This window comes from Cheilinus undulatus, linkage group 6, assembly GCF_018320785.1.
Source record: "Cheilinus undulatus linkage group 6, ASM1832078v1, whole genome shotgun sequence".
Classification (NCBI taxonomy): domain Eukaryota; kingdom Metazoa; phylum Chordata; class Actinopteri; order Labriformes; family Labridae; genus Cheilinus; species Cheilinus undulatus.
Window position 1 is genome coordinate 30,358,705 of NC_054870.1, and position 16,682 is coordinate 30,375,386.

The 16,682-nt window shown below is 38.8% G+C and overlaps 1 protein-coding gene across 3 annotated transcripts in view; it reads right to left on the reverse strand.

Annotated features, from left to right (window-relative positions):
* The window catches only part of ccser2a (coiled-coil serine-rich protein 2a), an 83,370-nt gene that overhangs the window by 64,989 nt on the left and 1,699 nt on the right, over positions 1 to 16,682 (reverse strand). Inside the window, exon 1 of one of the 3 annotated variants that reach the window (XM_041789105.1) lies at positions 4,688 to 4,840. The exons of the other annotated variants lie outside the window; for them this stretch is intronic. The gene's annotated coding sequence lies outside the window, so the exon portion shown is untranslated. Of the gene's footprint in view, positions 1 to 4,687; positions 4,841 to 16,682 lie in introns of those variants that run through there. 3 annotated transcript variants of the gene reach the window in all.

The following is a 16,682-nucleotide window of genomic DNA, read 5'->3' on the forward strand; positions in this document are numbered from 1 at the left end:
TTCAACAAATACTGAATAACACAATCCTAGTAAATCCCCATCTCCATTAGTTCTGTATGCTTCTGCATTGTGGTAGGTAAAAAGCCCTATTCCCAACACCAGAGCAGAGACATAGGTCAGCTAGGAAGGATCACAAATAAACAACAAGATCCTGACAGACTGACACACATTCAGAGGTAGGGCAGTAAACCATACAGGCCATCTGTCAAAGGCTCATATTTGAAACCCCACCCCTCCCCCCAGAGCACACCACTGTAAATAAATATCCCACAGCTTCACTAACATGAAGTGCAAGCTCTGTACCAAACCTTACTTTGACCTATGTCTACAGGCTTTTTTTCACGCGGGCTCAGTGCTGTTTATGAAAAACACATGAAACCTCGATGGTGTGAGGCAATGAATAATGAAACTAAAGCAGTCCAGGAGGACAAGGTCTAACTTCACTCAGTTTTAATCATTCTAGGTCATAAAAATCAAATGTTACAGGGAAATTAAATTACAAACTCGGCATTTGCAAGAGAACCCTTAAGCAAGTCTAAGCTTTGTTGATCTTATTTTAATGTGTTTGGCTTTAGATTCATGGAGATAGCTGAAATGTTAGTTTTAAAAGAAATTAAAGCTTGATATGGGATCTAAAGGGCCTGAGAATTGGTCAAGAGCAAAAATAGCTTCCAACCAGTGTGTTGCAAAACCTTAGTGTTTCATGACAATTCTGTGTGTTGACAAAGATTGTCATTTAGTATTGTTCATCGACATCTTCATTTCATTTAAAATGACAATGAAATGTCAGGAGAGAAAACAAAAAAGTGAGTATTAAGGCATAAATACTGAGGTGACATAAATCAAATGTGACTTTTAAATAGGCTGAAGAATTTTCTTCTGCAATACAACTTAGCAGTAATCCCCATATGTGAAATAAGCAGGAAAGTGAGATAAAATCCTTTCCTACTCTCTGTCTTAAAGGGAATGGGAGCTTTCTGTTCATCTGCCAAGAAGGCTATTTGGGATTACTTTATTTCCGACTCAGAGGACAGCCAGACAGACAGCACCTGGCAGGCAAGCAGGAGGGCTGAAAAATCTGATTTGAGAGAGTGAGGTTGTTCATAACTCGTTGGGCAAAAGCTTTCACTTTTGAACTGTATGGGCACTCTCTCCACAGAGATGCATTCTTCTGGGGTAACAGGATGGATGTAGACAGGATGGGACAGCCGGGGGGGGCAATGATCTATTGGGTCATCGGGGCTACGCATGAACGGAGGTGCTCTACTGCACACAGCAAATCCCCCATCCTGCTGTTTATCCCCACAGCCGATCTGCCCCTAACTCCCAGTGCTCACAGTTCCCTGTCGCTGAAAAGCCTTGGCAAAATTTCATCGTGTAACAGTATGTTAGACTACATCTATCTTTGTCCTCTCACTGGTTTATCAACCAGTTACAAAAAAGACTGAAAGGTGGCATTTTATCTGACTGTAGACTCTGGAAACCCCACAGGAGGACAGAGATTCCTTGAAAAACACAAACCCCAGTTTATGAAGCAGAAAGAAAATATTAACCTATCCACAAAAGAACTTGATATGATGGCCCTTACTGGTATTATCAAGAACTAACAGCTGTTAACTATTATGGTGTATATCATTGCAGCACACATCAATGCAAACATCAGTTATTTTGTTTATTAATTCATTTCACTGCTTCTATCACAGCCATGTATTTGTCTTTTTAGTGCAGTGTGACGGTCTACTTGTGGAGAATTTATCTTTAAGAATTAATGCACTGAAAACAGATTTTTTAAATATATTTCCTGAGTGCTGTTACACAGGGCAAGGAATTTTCGACACAGCTTTTCCAAACATCCCAGTTTTATTTTGGGATGTTTACATCATTTTACTTTACACCCCGAGACAAAATTATTTCACAAAACCAAAGTATATATATAGCAGTAAAACTCATTATCAGCAGAAAACAACTTTAGGGTCACAGAGATGCTGTACATTTTGATTCTAGTTGTTGAGCCATGTTCTGAGTCAAATATAGGTCTAAAATAATTTGCTAGTCTGAACAGTTAGTCCAGAAAGTTCATGCTGGTATCGGATCAGTCCTCGGTATAAGCCGATACCCGGCACTTTGGTATCAGAATTAAAGCGAGAATCCCTAATTTACACATAGGGAGGGTATCCTCCAAGGACTCTGCCGTCTTTAATTTTTGCATCTTGCATGTGTCTACAGTCTCAAAAAGGGAGCAAATAACAGATACCAATTTTTTTTAAATCCCACTGGCTGCCATGATTACCACTGGAAGTAAGATTGAATCTGACTGTTAGATGGCACTAATAATTTCACACACTGCACCTTTAAAAGAAACAGGTTAAAAGGAAAACTGTGTCCCCATGAAAGGAATAAAAAAAGAAAAGTGCAACAAAGTGCAGTGCTTAGTAAAAGGAGCAGGGTTATTTTACTGTGCAAGTGCCATATGTATTTAGTGAGCGTAGCTATTGTTTAGACCATCAGTTATTTCCTGATGGAAACCCTGAGGGCAAAATATATTGTTTGCACTTGTATGAAAAGAAAAAAACCCTATTGTGCAGAGTTTAACAATCTCAGACATTTTTTTTCCTTTTGGCTGTAAAAGCCCTTCTTGTTTCTGACTCATTTTGTACAAATGTGGGTGACAGTGAATTGGTTATTACTTTGAAGAGAATGGGACAGTTGTTGGGGAAAAGCATTGGGACAGGGCAACACTTTACACAGGACAGCACCTTTTTGACAAAAACATCATCTTGTTAGAAGAAACTGAAAGATGATCCAATTGAAAAGACAGTAAAACAACTGTTTTTGTCTGGGTCAGTGCAACAGGTCTATGCTATCATTTGCAAGGGCAAATGATAGCATAGACCTGTAAGGTAGTGGGGAGTAGACCTGTAAGGAGTCATTTGCAGCATGTCCTTGCAATCACAGAATACCTCATAAAACAGTGTTTACAATGCCTCCAAAAAGTGACCTCAGTCAGAAATAACAAGAAAAGTTTCAGTTATCAGTGTTCCTCACAGTACGGCACTGAAACTGAAACTGTGGTTGGTGGAGGCAGCTATGACCATTAAAAGCAGAGAAACTGCATGCATAGGCTTACATGAAGCAGAAGAGGTCACAAATGACTGTTTACAGGAAGAGCGAGATACCAGATAATTTCTTCCTGTCTTTTTCTTTTTCTTCTTGACTAAACAAGCAACCACTCTGCTGTCTTTGGAGGAGTCCACAGACAAACAGGTACACAACAGGAAAAGAGCGAGGCCACTATGGGCAAACACGCACGGATAAAACATTGTGACTTGACCTCTGACCTACTGCACCAAAAACCATACAGGTTTACCACTGGCTTAAGTTGGCATGTGTTCCATATGAGCAGAAATTTAAAGGTGCAGTGTGTAATATTTAGCCTAGTAGCATTTAGCTGAACAAACTTGGTAAAATAAAGCAAAACATTTTTAAGACGGTCTACCTAAATAAGTGTTTAGTCATCTACATTCAAAAATATCTATTTTGAAAAAAGCAACTCAGAATAAACCTTTAATTCATACATAGGGAGGTCCCCTCCATGGATGCCACCATCTTGGATTTTTACGTTTCCAAGGTAACATAGATGAAAAAAGGAAAAAAGGATAAATAAAGTTGTTGGATTGTATTGTATTCACATTACAGATACACATTAAATTCAACTGGTTGCCACAGTTTCCAGCAGAGAAATGCAATCTAGAACCCACTTCTAGATGTTGATATTCAGTTTTACACACTGCACCTTTAAGCTTTCCAAAAAAGTTGCATACAAAAGAAAGGAACAGCTGATTTGAATGGATCAGTATATTGCCTCCACCCATGGATGACATCAGCCGAGACACCACAAACTGAACATAAGCTGCAGACTGAAGAGAACCCAAGTAAGGAACGATGCTGGGAAATGAAATAAGGATGGAGTCTGCAAAAATGAAATCATTCTTCTTGTCTATTTTGGCATTTTTCACCACCAACGGCTTGCATCACCTTTATACCTCACTCTATCCTTCTATCTATCTGTCATAGATGAACTTGTCACTATAGGGGACAACAAGTAATTTACACAGTTCTTAACAAATGAGTAACCCAAGTCCCCTTAGTTCTCACAACAAACTATCTCAGGGCAGTTTCCCTTTAGTCACAGTAACAATCCAGGAATTTCTGTTGACAAACCAGAGCAGAGATCAGTTTCAAGAAAGTCTAATCTGTGCAGCCTCATTTACATATTGACAGAGCCCAGTGTCTCTGTGGAGTAATAACTGGGCCACTCATCTGGACAGGGCAGTAGAGGGCCATGGCTGTCTCCCTGAAGAGATTAACACAGTGCCATTAGAGCATGCTAATAGAATAAGACAGGGATGAAAGCCACACTGATGCTAGGCTAATGTGTATTGAGTGAAAGCAATACTGGGCTGAGCTGCACTGGTGCTACTAGAAGCTAATCCAATGAGACAGCATAGATGGTTTGGTAATGCTGTGCTGGATCAAATGACATAAGGCAACAGAGGGAACAGTTAGTACAGAGAAAGTTAAGGCGTGCCAACCTAAAACACTAAAAACAGCAAATACCTTTGGTTTCATAGAATATAAAACCCCCACAAGCAAATACAGGCACAGAAGATGATTAAAAAAACATTACCTTCAACTTAGTGTATTTGTGTTGATTAGTCCATTCACTTTCATCTCATAGTCAAACATTAAAAAAAGAGCAGCATCCTGCCAAGTCACTCTGCACTTTGCTTCCTCCATCATCTCTACTAAAAGTAAGGTACCGCCCTAAAGAGAGGGGAGGCTACAGGAACAGGAAGACACTCTTCAGAGGTTGATCTGTCTCCTCTCTCTCTCTCTCTCTCGGCATGTGTGGCTCTATGTGTGTTTGTGTGACGTGTGGGGTGTGTGGCGATGGGTGTGTGGGTGGAGAGAACAGAGCCTTCATGGGTGCATTTAATATTTGATGGGGCGTCTTTTAAGGAGCCCGACCCATTCGTGCAAGAGAAGAGATGAGGGAAGGAGATGCATATGAAAAAAATACAGGCAAAAAAGAAAAGAGACCTCATTCCAAGTGCAAAAGAGATTATTTGTAGCAGAAAGATTTTTTTTTACTCATCTACAATATCAAACAAAGTCTTAAAACTAAAGCCAAATAATCCTCTAGACACAGAGAAATGTGTCAAGCTGAAGAAGTAATTATCAGTGAGTTCACTGCATCCCTATGTCATGAGATCACAAGGGTGGTTCAGAATTTGTCATGTTACTCGTAAAGATTCACTGTGAATTCAATTTCCTCCACTCATTTCATGGCTGACGGCATACTGGTTCCCCTCTGTGAAACGTTTTCTGTTAAGAGCCTGCAATAAAACAACATGAGCACTGCTATTTCCTCAACATCAACTGTTTTATTTCCAAATGGTTTGATAAATCACAGCAGGAGTCTCTTCTAGAAATGGTTTAATAGCACTACTTAAGCCATCTTCCATTGTTTCATGTTAGGCTCCCTTTAACTTGCTATTTTACATACATGTTTTCATAATTGTGGAGCTTATTTTAAAGTGGATTGAGGGAAGTCTTTCTGCAAACTTCAGGATGAATGTAGAACAACGATAGCAAGGATAAAAGTATGAACCAAACTGAGTCATTCTACTAACTAGTCACGACACTGAAGCACCCTAAAAAGCGCTCATCATCTACTCTGACTCATCCATAGGAATAATCCTGCTGTATTTCTTCTGAGGTGTGAAGCTGAGCAGTTGACGTCCCCGTATACGGCTCATATAAATCTAGTAACTATTACAGCGTACAGATGTCCACACTTCCATCACCATAATCACATTTTTTCCAACATTCTTCTCTCTTTGCTCTGTCCCTCAAAGTTTCTGTGTGCACAGTATGTCAGGCATGTGAGAATCTGTTCTCTAGCTCTAATGTACTCTATGACCTTCACTTGAACCAAGCTGTGAGAACACTGCAGCATATTAGACAGTCCCATTTAATTCTCACCTTCTGATTAGTCACAATGGCTAGAAAGGCTGATGAGTGTCACTAAGCAACAGCAGAGGTGTCAATCACTGTCAATGATGTCATTAGATCTGTTTATAAAGATGGGAGTCAAAACCAGGGCAGGAAGCAGCCAAAGGCTTAGATTTTTTTTTTGAATGGTAATCACACTTCACTGGGACCACCATCCATTCATGAGTGGGATTATCGCTGATCTCAGTAGTGTGACTTCAGACAAGTACTGCTGATATTGTTCTTAGTATCGCAAAATAAAAAGCTACACTATGGAGCAAAAAGTAGCCTATTAAGTCAGGCTGATCAGTTATGGCTAAATCCATAATCAAAATTATTTCGATTGGTATTGAAAACACAATAATTAAACAGTTACTCAATAACTCTATAACACCTGTATCACACACATTTATCACACTTTAACACTCAACACTTTGAAAAAGAAGCAAAAGATGAAAATAAGTGAGTGAAAATAACATATAAAGTAATATTTTCAATAAAAAATATCACAATAAACCCTGAACCACAGTACCACAGTAATTGTTTAATCACAGTTATCTTGTTTTCACATGTGATGCCAAAATTGTGATTGAAAATTCGACTTGATTGTTTGCCTAGTGCTGCCATCAGATAATCACATTGTGCTACGGCTGTACAATTTATGGTATACATATTTACTTTTCACAGAAATGTATTGTTTAAATACAGATTTGTTGTTTTGCTGAATTGAGTATATGAATTTTCATCCACTGCTCTGTATTTTTCACCTTCAATCACTTCCTTAAGGCAAAATAAAAGACAGGATCAAAGTGAAATGAATGCTAAAGTCTCAAAAGAAAATGAGAGCTTGGATCTATTGAAACTGAAAAATATTACTCAGCAGCCCACCCCAGATCTATGGCAGCATGGATAACTCAAGATAAAGGTGCCTTATGGGTTGGAATGGAGCAGACTGAGCTCTTAGACCAGGGGTGTCAAACTTATGGCCCATAGGCCACTTAGGCCCTCCAGCAGGTGCCGTATGGCCTGCGAGACGTTTAGGGAAAAAGATGAGAATTTTAAAAAATATATCAATTTTCAATATTTACTTACTTAAACGTTTGAAATAGGGTTGAATGATTTGGGAAAATAATCTAAATGTGATTTTTTTTTATCCAGTATTGTGATTGCGATTCAATATGCGATTATTTCTCAAGTTCCTCATCTCATGTATTTTGCAACAAAAACAAGCAATAATTCATTCTAAATTACAACCAACACAATACTAGCTTAAACTAGGCCTGGACAATTTTGAAAAAATATCTAATTGTGATTATCTTGACTCATTTTGCTAATTGAATATGAACTGATGTATGAAAGGGAATGTTAATTTCAATATAATTCTTATATTTAACAAGAAAAACATACAAAAATGAAGAAAATAGGATTTTTTTGTACACTAAAAATATGGCACTAGAATTATTACATGATATGTAATGCACAATGTCTCTGTTGCAAAAAAGAAGTTTTAAACTGGTATTTGGTCACAAATTTCAAGTAAAAGAAATATTGGACTGTCTGCAATTTGAAAATTGGTTTTATATTTCCGCTCTTTTGACAATATTTATGATCATTAGTGAATTAAAGATCAAACAAAACACCCACGTTTGGACAACTTTCACTAGATATGATGTTATCTCCACGTGTGATCCATGTGAGTTATGCTCGTTGATGACACGCATCGGCATAATTGTCATAAGATCTGGGTGTGAGAGAGCATCAGCAGGCGCTGCTGGAGAAAAAGTCAAAACGAGGAAATAGGAAGCTTCAATTTGAACATAAGACAGCAGACCTCTGTTTTTTGTTGTCCGTCACTCCTTTAAAATCCCGCTGGATCCATCCTGACACAGAGCTTCATACAGCACACATTCATGCATCACAGCGCTGAGACAAGCTGGAGAGATGAGAAAAACATTTTAATTCTGTCTCTGTTATGACCTGTGAGTAGGCTACAAACATATGCCTTTATCTGTTAGATTTCCATGACTGATATCATGGAAACTACGGTGTTAAATTGAGGTTTCAGGGGGGAGGGGTGTGAGCGAGCAAGAGAGAATAAAGCAACAGGTGCTGATCTGAATCATCATTCACCCATCTCTCTGTTATATTTCCATGGTTGATATCCATATGATAAATGAGAAAACTTTGGTGTTTAAAGTGAAGTTTCAGACTTGCACAAGTAGGTTACAGTGGTGAGCAAATGAGGTAGAAGCAGCGAAAACCGTTCAGTCACCTTGGACACATACGAAATTTCGCATAAAATCGAACCTGTTACGAAAAAAATGGGAAATAAAATGACAATTTCGGCATCAGTGTGCAGACATGATTAGAACATGAAAAAGGCTCACTGTGCAAAGACCTTTACATGTCGACCTGTGTACTGAGACACCTGCAGGCTGCAGCAGCCTCTCTGTGCTCTCAGCACGGAGACCAACGTGCTTTCGTTAATCTACGATGTCGAGGTCAGTGAGAGAGCCCACTGGCTACAAGATTTTTAATACATTAAATAACGTCCTTGATAGTCCATGTTTGCTAAATGGAAAAGGTGCATCTGTCTGTGTGTGTGCTGCAATGCAGGCTCATCCTCATCATTCCAGTCCATCAAAATGACAGAGAGCCTTTAAAATCCTCCGTCATCCTTCAAAAACATCCGTCACTGACGGAGAATATTCGGTTAACACAACCTCTGCCTTGATGAATCAGCTTACTGAAGACCACCTGCAGACTTCCTCTGTGCTCTTCTCTTACACATGCTCCTCCATCGAGCGCATCCGACAGGAATGATAAATGGATTTAAAATAATAATCATTTACATTTGGAGGTTAAAGCCTGTCTTCTTTATGTGGGTAACAGATTTACTGATGTGACTTACCATGAATCTTTACTGGTGACAGAGTTTACCTTCAGAAAGGTTTTTAGTTAAAGGGGTTTTTTATTTCAAGTAAGCCTTAAAAGAGCCGCAACTGGTCACTAAAGAGCCACATGCAGCTCGCGAGCCGCGGGTTGAGTATCACTGATCTAGTGCATGACGATAATGCTCAACAGTAACAGTTCTAGAAAAAATGAGGCATGAACCCTAGCTAAGTGAACATGGGGTCTGGTTATAAGGAATGTTTGAGGGAAACGATGGCTGGAATGAGGAACAGAAGTCATGGCCTGACAGTTCACAATGGACCAGAACCTAAACAAGCTTTTAGTGACTGATTGTAATCCAACCTTAACTTAATCCAACCAGGACTAACCTGCAATTAAGTCTGCCTGGGATCTCCATCAAAAGCAAGAGGACTGAACAAAGTCTCTGCCTCCTGCATGTACATTCAGGCTACAGGTGACACCACTGCCATTACAGATAGGCTACACCAGCATGACTCAGAAAAGAGAAAAAAAACATTTGAATGTAATAAATGTACATAAAAGGCAATCCATTCAGCATTTACATTTATCTGGTTTTAATTTTCCTTTTTTATTGAAAAATATATAAGAAAAACTAGAGCAATGTTTGTTTTTTCCAGTATTGTTCAGCCCTAGTTTAAAGTGCATAAAAATGGGTTTTAGCTGGACAGTAGGAATGTGACTATCCACTGATGGACACTGATATGTTTATGGTCCATTCATTTTTTTTATTAGATCGATTACACTGTCCCCTTGGCAATGCTTTTTTTTAAATTCCTCCTGCATGCCTGTTGACAGTTTCCGCCCCTTAACATCCGCAACAAGCTAGCTGTAGCAGCAGTCAGTTAGCAGCTGAGTTAAAGAGGATATCCATTTCTCACTCAGCTGTGTGGACGTTTTTCAGACAAAGACTACATCTGGGTGGGCTTCTCGCCTTATGTTGCCAACTACGTCTGAATTTTCCATCAGTAAACCACCGCTTTATGGCATTGTTTACCAATAAAAACCACTCTCATCCCGTTATCTACCCATGGCTGAAACAGCGTGAGTGGTGTCTGATACAGGCTCGACAGATAAACAGACAGGGAAAAGTCTGCTGCCTTGTGCCTACCATTGATACACTGATGAACGTCAGACACCTCACGTTGAATTTAAATGAAAATTTTAGCTGTCCAAACTGGACGTGTGCCAAGCAGGACAGCTGCTCTCTCTATACCCTCCGCTTTCTCTGTTGTTATGAGTTTGTTCATCACAAAACTTTGTCCTAAATCTGCAAAGTATCAAGACAAGATTGCAATAAATCAAAAACAATGTAAGTTTATCACTGTAACATCACCAATGCCATCGATTTAATGTCATTAAAATCCTATAATACATTAGAAAGGGACTACAGTTACAAGAAAAAGTATGTGAACCCTTTGGGATTTTTTTTATTTCTGCATAAATTGGTCATAAAATGTGTTCTGATCTTCATTTAAGTCACAACAATAGACAAACACAGTCAGCTTAAACTAATACCACACAAAAAATGATATGTTTTCATGTTTTTATTGAACAAAACATGTAAACATTCACAGTGCAGGGTGGAAAAGGTATGTGAACCCCTAGGCTAATGACTGATTGACCCTCCTTTGGCAGCAATAACCTCAACCAAACATTTCCTGTAGTTGCAGATCAGACCTGCACAACGGTCAGGAGGAATTTTGGACCATTCCTCTTTACAAAACTGTCTCAGTTCAGCAAAATTCTTGGGATGTCTGGTGTGAATCACTCTCCTGAGGTCATGCCACAGCATCTCAATTGGGTTGAGGTCAGGGCTCTGACTGGGCCACTCCAGAAGGCGTATTTTCTTCTGTTGAAGCCATTCTGTTGTTGATTTACTTCTATGCTTTGTGTTGTTGTCCTGTTGCATCACCCATCCTCTGTTGAGCTTCAGTTGGCAGACAGATGGTCTTAAGTTTTCCTGCAAAATGTCTTGATAAACTTGGGAATTCATTTTTCTGTCAATGACAGCAATCCGTCCAGGCCCTGAGGCAGCAAAGCAGCCCCAAACCATGATGGCCCCTCCACCATATTTCGCAGTTGGGATGAGGTTTTGATGTTAGTGTGCTGTTCCTTTTTCTCTCCACACATAGCGTTGTGTGTTCCTTCCAAACAACTCAATTGTGGTTCCATCTGTCAACAGAATATTTTGTCAGTAGCGCTGTGGAACATCCAGGTGCTCTTTTGCAAACTTCAAACGTGCAGCAATGTTTTTTCAGACAGCAGTGGCTTCCTCCGTGGTGTCCTCCCATGAACTCCATTCTTGTTTAATGTTTTACTTATTGTAGATTTGTCAACACAAATGTTAGCATGTGCCAGAGATTTCTGTAAGTCTTCAGCTGACACTCTAGGATTCTTCTTCACCTCATTGAGCATTCTGCGCTGTGCTCTTGCAGTCATCTTTCCAGGACGACCACGCCTAGGGAGAGCAGCAACAGTGCTGAACTTTCTTCATTTGTTTGTTTTAACAGGGACACAAGAACATCAAGACTTTTAGAGATACTTTTGTAACCCTTTCCAGCTTCATGCAAGTCAACAATTCTTGATTGTAGGTCTTCTGAGAGCTCTTTTGTGCCAGGCATGGTTCACATCAGGCAATGCTTCTTGAGAACAGCAAATTCAAAACTGGTATGTTTTTTTATAGGGCAGGGCAGCTTTAACCAACTCATTCAATCTCATCACATTGATTGGACCCCAGGTTGGCTGACTCCTGGCTCCAATTAGCTCTTGGAGAAGTCATTAGCCTAGGGGTTTACATACTTTTTCCACCCTGCACTGTGAATGTTTACATGTTTTGTTCAATAAAAACATGAAAACATAACATTTTTGTATGGTATTAGTTTAAGCACACTGTGTTTGTCTATTGTTGTGACTTAGATGAAGATCAGAACACATTTTATGACCAATTTATGCAGAATTCCAAGCAATCCCAAAGGGTTCACATACTTTTTCTTGCAATTGTATATGTCATAGAATAGAAAGTATGAAGTTCTATAATAGAGCAGAAATGACTATTCAAGTCCACATGTGTAAATGAGTTAAAGGAAAGAATCTAAAATAGGAAAACAGAGGCTTAAAGACTTGATCATGTCCAAAGTTGTGGTCATAATTTAAAGGCAATCAGGGGCCCCCACTTTGAAGTTATTAAGAGCATCTACAGCATTTAAAAAATGGTCCTGATCAGTAATACAAGGTCTTTGATCTTTTCTTTTACTTAGAGGCTGTTTCTTTGATTAAATACAGAAACCTTTTGGTAATCAAAGTGCCAAAACTCTCTTTTCCTTTACCTGTGTGAAATCTGTGCATAAAATCATTTGATATCCACCGTAGACTATCAAATGGTAATAAACTCATATTGTGGTAGATTTTGCCATATCGGAACATATGGTATCGTTGTCCAAAATAAGGACATCATATAAAGATGAAACAGGTGATTTTACACCCTTACTGGACAGAGCAGCATTAATGCAAACAGCAAGTAGATCATCAATTAAACAGCATGCCAAAGTAATCCTAAATGCATAGCAGAATGTATTTAGAAGCACAGGAATGAATGCATCCTGATGTGTCCCTCAAAAGGAACTAACAGAATAAAACATATGGCGTGTGACAATTGTTTTGCAAACTCCTCTGCACTGCCTGACAAAAACGAGGATGAAATTAACTGATTGAGTTAAAGTTTCGGAAAGATTGTTTTTCCAAGTGAGACAATGGGAAACAAATCTTGACTTGGTCTGGCAACAGTAAATGAGGTAATCCAAATGTTTGCTGCACAGTGATGTATTATTTTTGTCAACTTCTGTAAACCTACTTAACAACTATAAGCGTAAATAGGCTTTGTGTGAGTCTACAAGGCTTTTTCGTTCCGTTTTTGACTTTCTGTCACCAATAATTCTTTCCTCCTGCTTTTAGCTGTTTCAAGCCGTACCGGATAGTATTAAATGATTTGTGTAAGCTCATGATCTAGATTTATGAGATCTCATGTAAAGATTTATTGGTTTGTGGGTCAGGAAAACAACAAAAGTAGGTTAAAAGTGTCTGAGAGCTGCCAAGAAATTCAAACTGGCTGTCAGTTTTTCTGAGAAATATGTTGCCCTTTCACACAGATTAAATCTGTTTGGTCTTATATAAATATTAAAGAGAATTTAAAGCAAAATATCAAATAAACTTTGCTTAAAATTCATGTACTGAAATATATGATACATTAGTGTTGTATGTCAGTAGCATGCAGGAAGGGAGTGACAGTGTCGGGAAAGCACATTTTATGATCAGTTATTGAGATAGAGATTGCAGTCAATTCACATCAAACTGAAATGGTGTGATTTTTATCATTAAAAGTACAGGCATATGAATGACACACTGGGACTAAAATCCTTAAGTGAAAGAAAAATTCTTCAGCCATATTACAGTCATATGACACAAATAACCACACATACACTGATAGACATTAACACAGTAACTCAGAGTCAGGGTCACATGCAGAGTTAAGCTTGTTTCACCCAAGCTTTTCAATGATACGGGAATAATAATGTTTTCTTTCTACTGCATCAACTGACTTGAACCATTTCCAGCTTATCAAGCTTTTGTGCCTCTGTGCAGAGAAAACTTGTTCAGATATATCAGATCATTTCTGCATACAACATGACAATTCACAACACAGGCCTGTCATGAGAATAACCTTGATACAGTCTAGTGAGCTTTTAATAGATCATGTTTCTGGTCTGATTGTATCAACTGTGAATGGACAATACATTCCCATTAGGTCATCTTCCTCTCTGCCAAACTTCCCTTTTTTCCTGTGCCTCTTTCCTTTCCACTCACTCTATCCGGCTGCCTCTCTTACAAAAAAAAAAAAACAAAACACTCCCCAGGATCCCTACTATATCCTTAGGCAGGACATTGTTGTACAGTAACCAGCAAACAGTCTCAACAGGCAGAACAAAGCTTCCTGACTTCAAATAAGGCCACAGTTGGTGGTTAACATCCATCAAGTGCCATGTCTTTGAGTCCACTTTTTCACAGGGTTTAGAGCTTTTCAGTCAACAGATTAAAGTCATGGGAACCAATCCAAAGGAGTCTGATAATGTAGAGTAACCTTTCTACCCACTTCAACAGTCCTACAGGATAAACTGCCTCCATACTGGGTGGCTGTGTACACAGAAAGGCCCCACAACACAGAGATGATACAAGGGTTTTGATATTGCAGTTGAGGCTACCATGCAAATACAGTATTTGACTATCAAGTTTAGTTTATGTCCATGCAGACATAGACTGACATTAGCATTTGAATGAGACATGAGAATTGAGTCAGGTTTCACTTAGGCTTTGTAGCATGCAGGTTATACTTTAAAATATACTTTGAAAAATGTACTGCTGATATAGATGACCAATGATGATGATTAACAAAACTGTAGAAGCATGAGGTGCACATAAAATAACCATAAAGTCACAGGAAATCTGCTTTTTTAACTGATGCATGTAAACTCCTGCAGGGCACATATGGTGAACGACAATGACTAAGCACTGTTCATATGTTAACAGTTAACTTTGGCCCTTAAAAATATAGCCCACAGTCTCCCCCGACATTCATATCCCATGTCTGCCCCTTAGAAGAACTTAGAGACTCTATAATATCCCATGACTCAAAGCCTGTAAGGATTACTGAATAAGACCTAAAGGTTTTAAAGGAGAGCGACCTCTGCAACCCTAGTGAAAGCTTAATGAAATATCATCTGAAGATAGACGCAGAGAAACCAGAAAAAAATCAGGCTAAGATATATCAAATGGTTTGTATATATGAACAGCAGGCATGGAGGGAAATGCAGAAAACAGACGACCACTATGCCACATTTCTACTTTCACTTTAAACTGTGCTCAGCCCAAACGTCAGAGGGTACTTTCAACAGAAAAATGATGCTAGAAAATACATTTGTGGCATAAAAACATGTCGTACGCTGCTTGCTTGATTCTTCTTCTCTTGTCTTACACAGACAAGATGTTAACCATGGTCAGATTTCTCACAAAATTAAATCATTTGAGGTCCTTTTATTTTGTATTTTGTACTGTAAAACAGCTCTCATAGGCATCTTTACACATCTATGTCAACAGTTGGACTTTATTTCTTGAAAGCATGTGAAATTTTACTTTTCTGGCACTTGATTCAATGAAATAAAGTTTACTTTTACATGTTAAAATCACTGACATTTCTTGATATTGGAGTATAAAATATGCTAAAACACAGTGTTGCATGCAAAACATTTCCAAGAGAGGATCTCCGAATCCTCCACATTAGCTTTCACATTTTTCTAGATTTAATTTCAAACGCAGCCCATTTATTTTTCCACTGATATGCTTCAATACAAGAATCATACTGTTTTTAATTTAGAATTTTGATAGTTGTCAATTCATCAAGGAACAAATAGTTCATGGGAACATATTTGATTTTCATGGGACCCAGGCCACTAAAATCCACATACATGGGGATTCAACTTTTACAACAACAAGCTGTTTCAGTTTCAAGTTCATGATACAGGGCATTCTGGCTCACTGCCTTTTCTTACTGAGAAGCTTGTGCAAGGTTTCTGTTACTTTAAACATCTGGGCTTCTCTGCTATGACAAGTTAAAATGTCCTATAAAGCAGAACATTTTTTTATGCTGAGTCAAAGGTTGCAGACCTTTGAGCAGCTGCTCTCATTGTACCTTGACAATAAATGCCAGCGTCTGGCCAATAATGACGCATGTGTGCTGCTACCACCCTGCATTTTGCTCATGGCACCTGTGTAAACACAACTACTTCAAGGACAAAGGGGCATAAACATTGACAAAACTCTCAGAGCATTCTATAAGATGTTTTCGTAAAGGAAAGTGCATAAGAAGCAGTTTAACTTGCACAAAAAGCTAAAAGATGAAATAACAGAAAAGTGAAAATTGTTCCTTAGATCACAGAAGAAAAGGAGCAGCTTTAAATGTACAGTTCTTAAAGAAATATTCAATCAAGAGAAAAATCTATAAGCTCTTGAATTACAATACTTCACCCTACACATTACATATTCAGGCTTTTTTCTGAGACTATTTCATGATTTTCAAAGGTCCCCAAGCACAGATCAGTTTCTAAACCTGTGTAAGTGCACCTGTGATACTGTATACACTCTGTTATGCTATTCCAAGTGCTTAAACATCTGCGGTCTTACCGAGGCAGTGACAGAACTGATAAGCGTGGCTAAGTATAGCTCTAATGATAGACCACATACAGGGAGACAAAAGGGCAAGGAGGATCAGAGAAAAGTCAAAGCCGAATCGAGGCTCCAGAATAACACCACAACACGCACATGAAAGCAACCACAATGCATGACCAAGAATGACTAAAGACATTTGATCCCTCATTGATTTGGAGCAGAATAATAGGGTGGAATATAGGAAAATATTGTAAACGCTGAGAGGGAGATTAAATGTCCCTTTTCCATTAAATTGAATAGGAAGGGTTAAAGTCATTGCCACAGAACTGACTTTTCTATGATGTAATGGTACTTTTAAGCATCATACAAGAATGCATGTATCTTATCTGCTGGCCTCAAGGTCCCACTAAAGGAGCCTTTTAGTGTCTGGGAATGGCACCAGTGCAAGGGCAGCATAATGTGGATCTGCACACATGGCT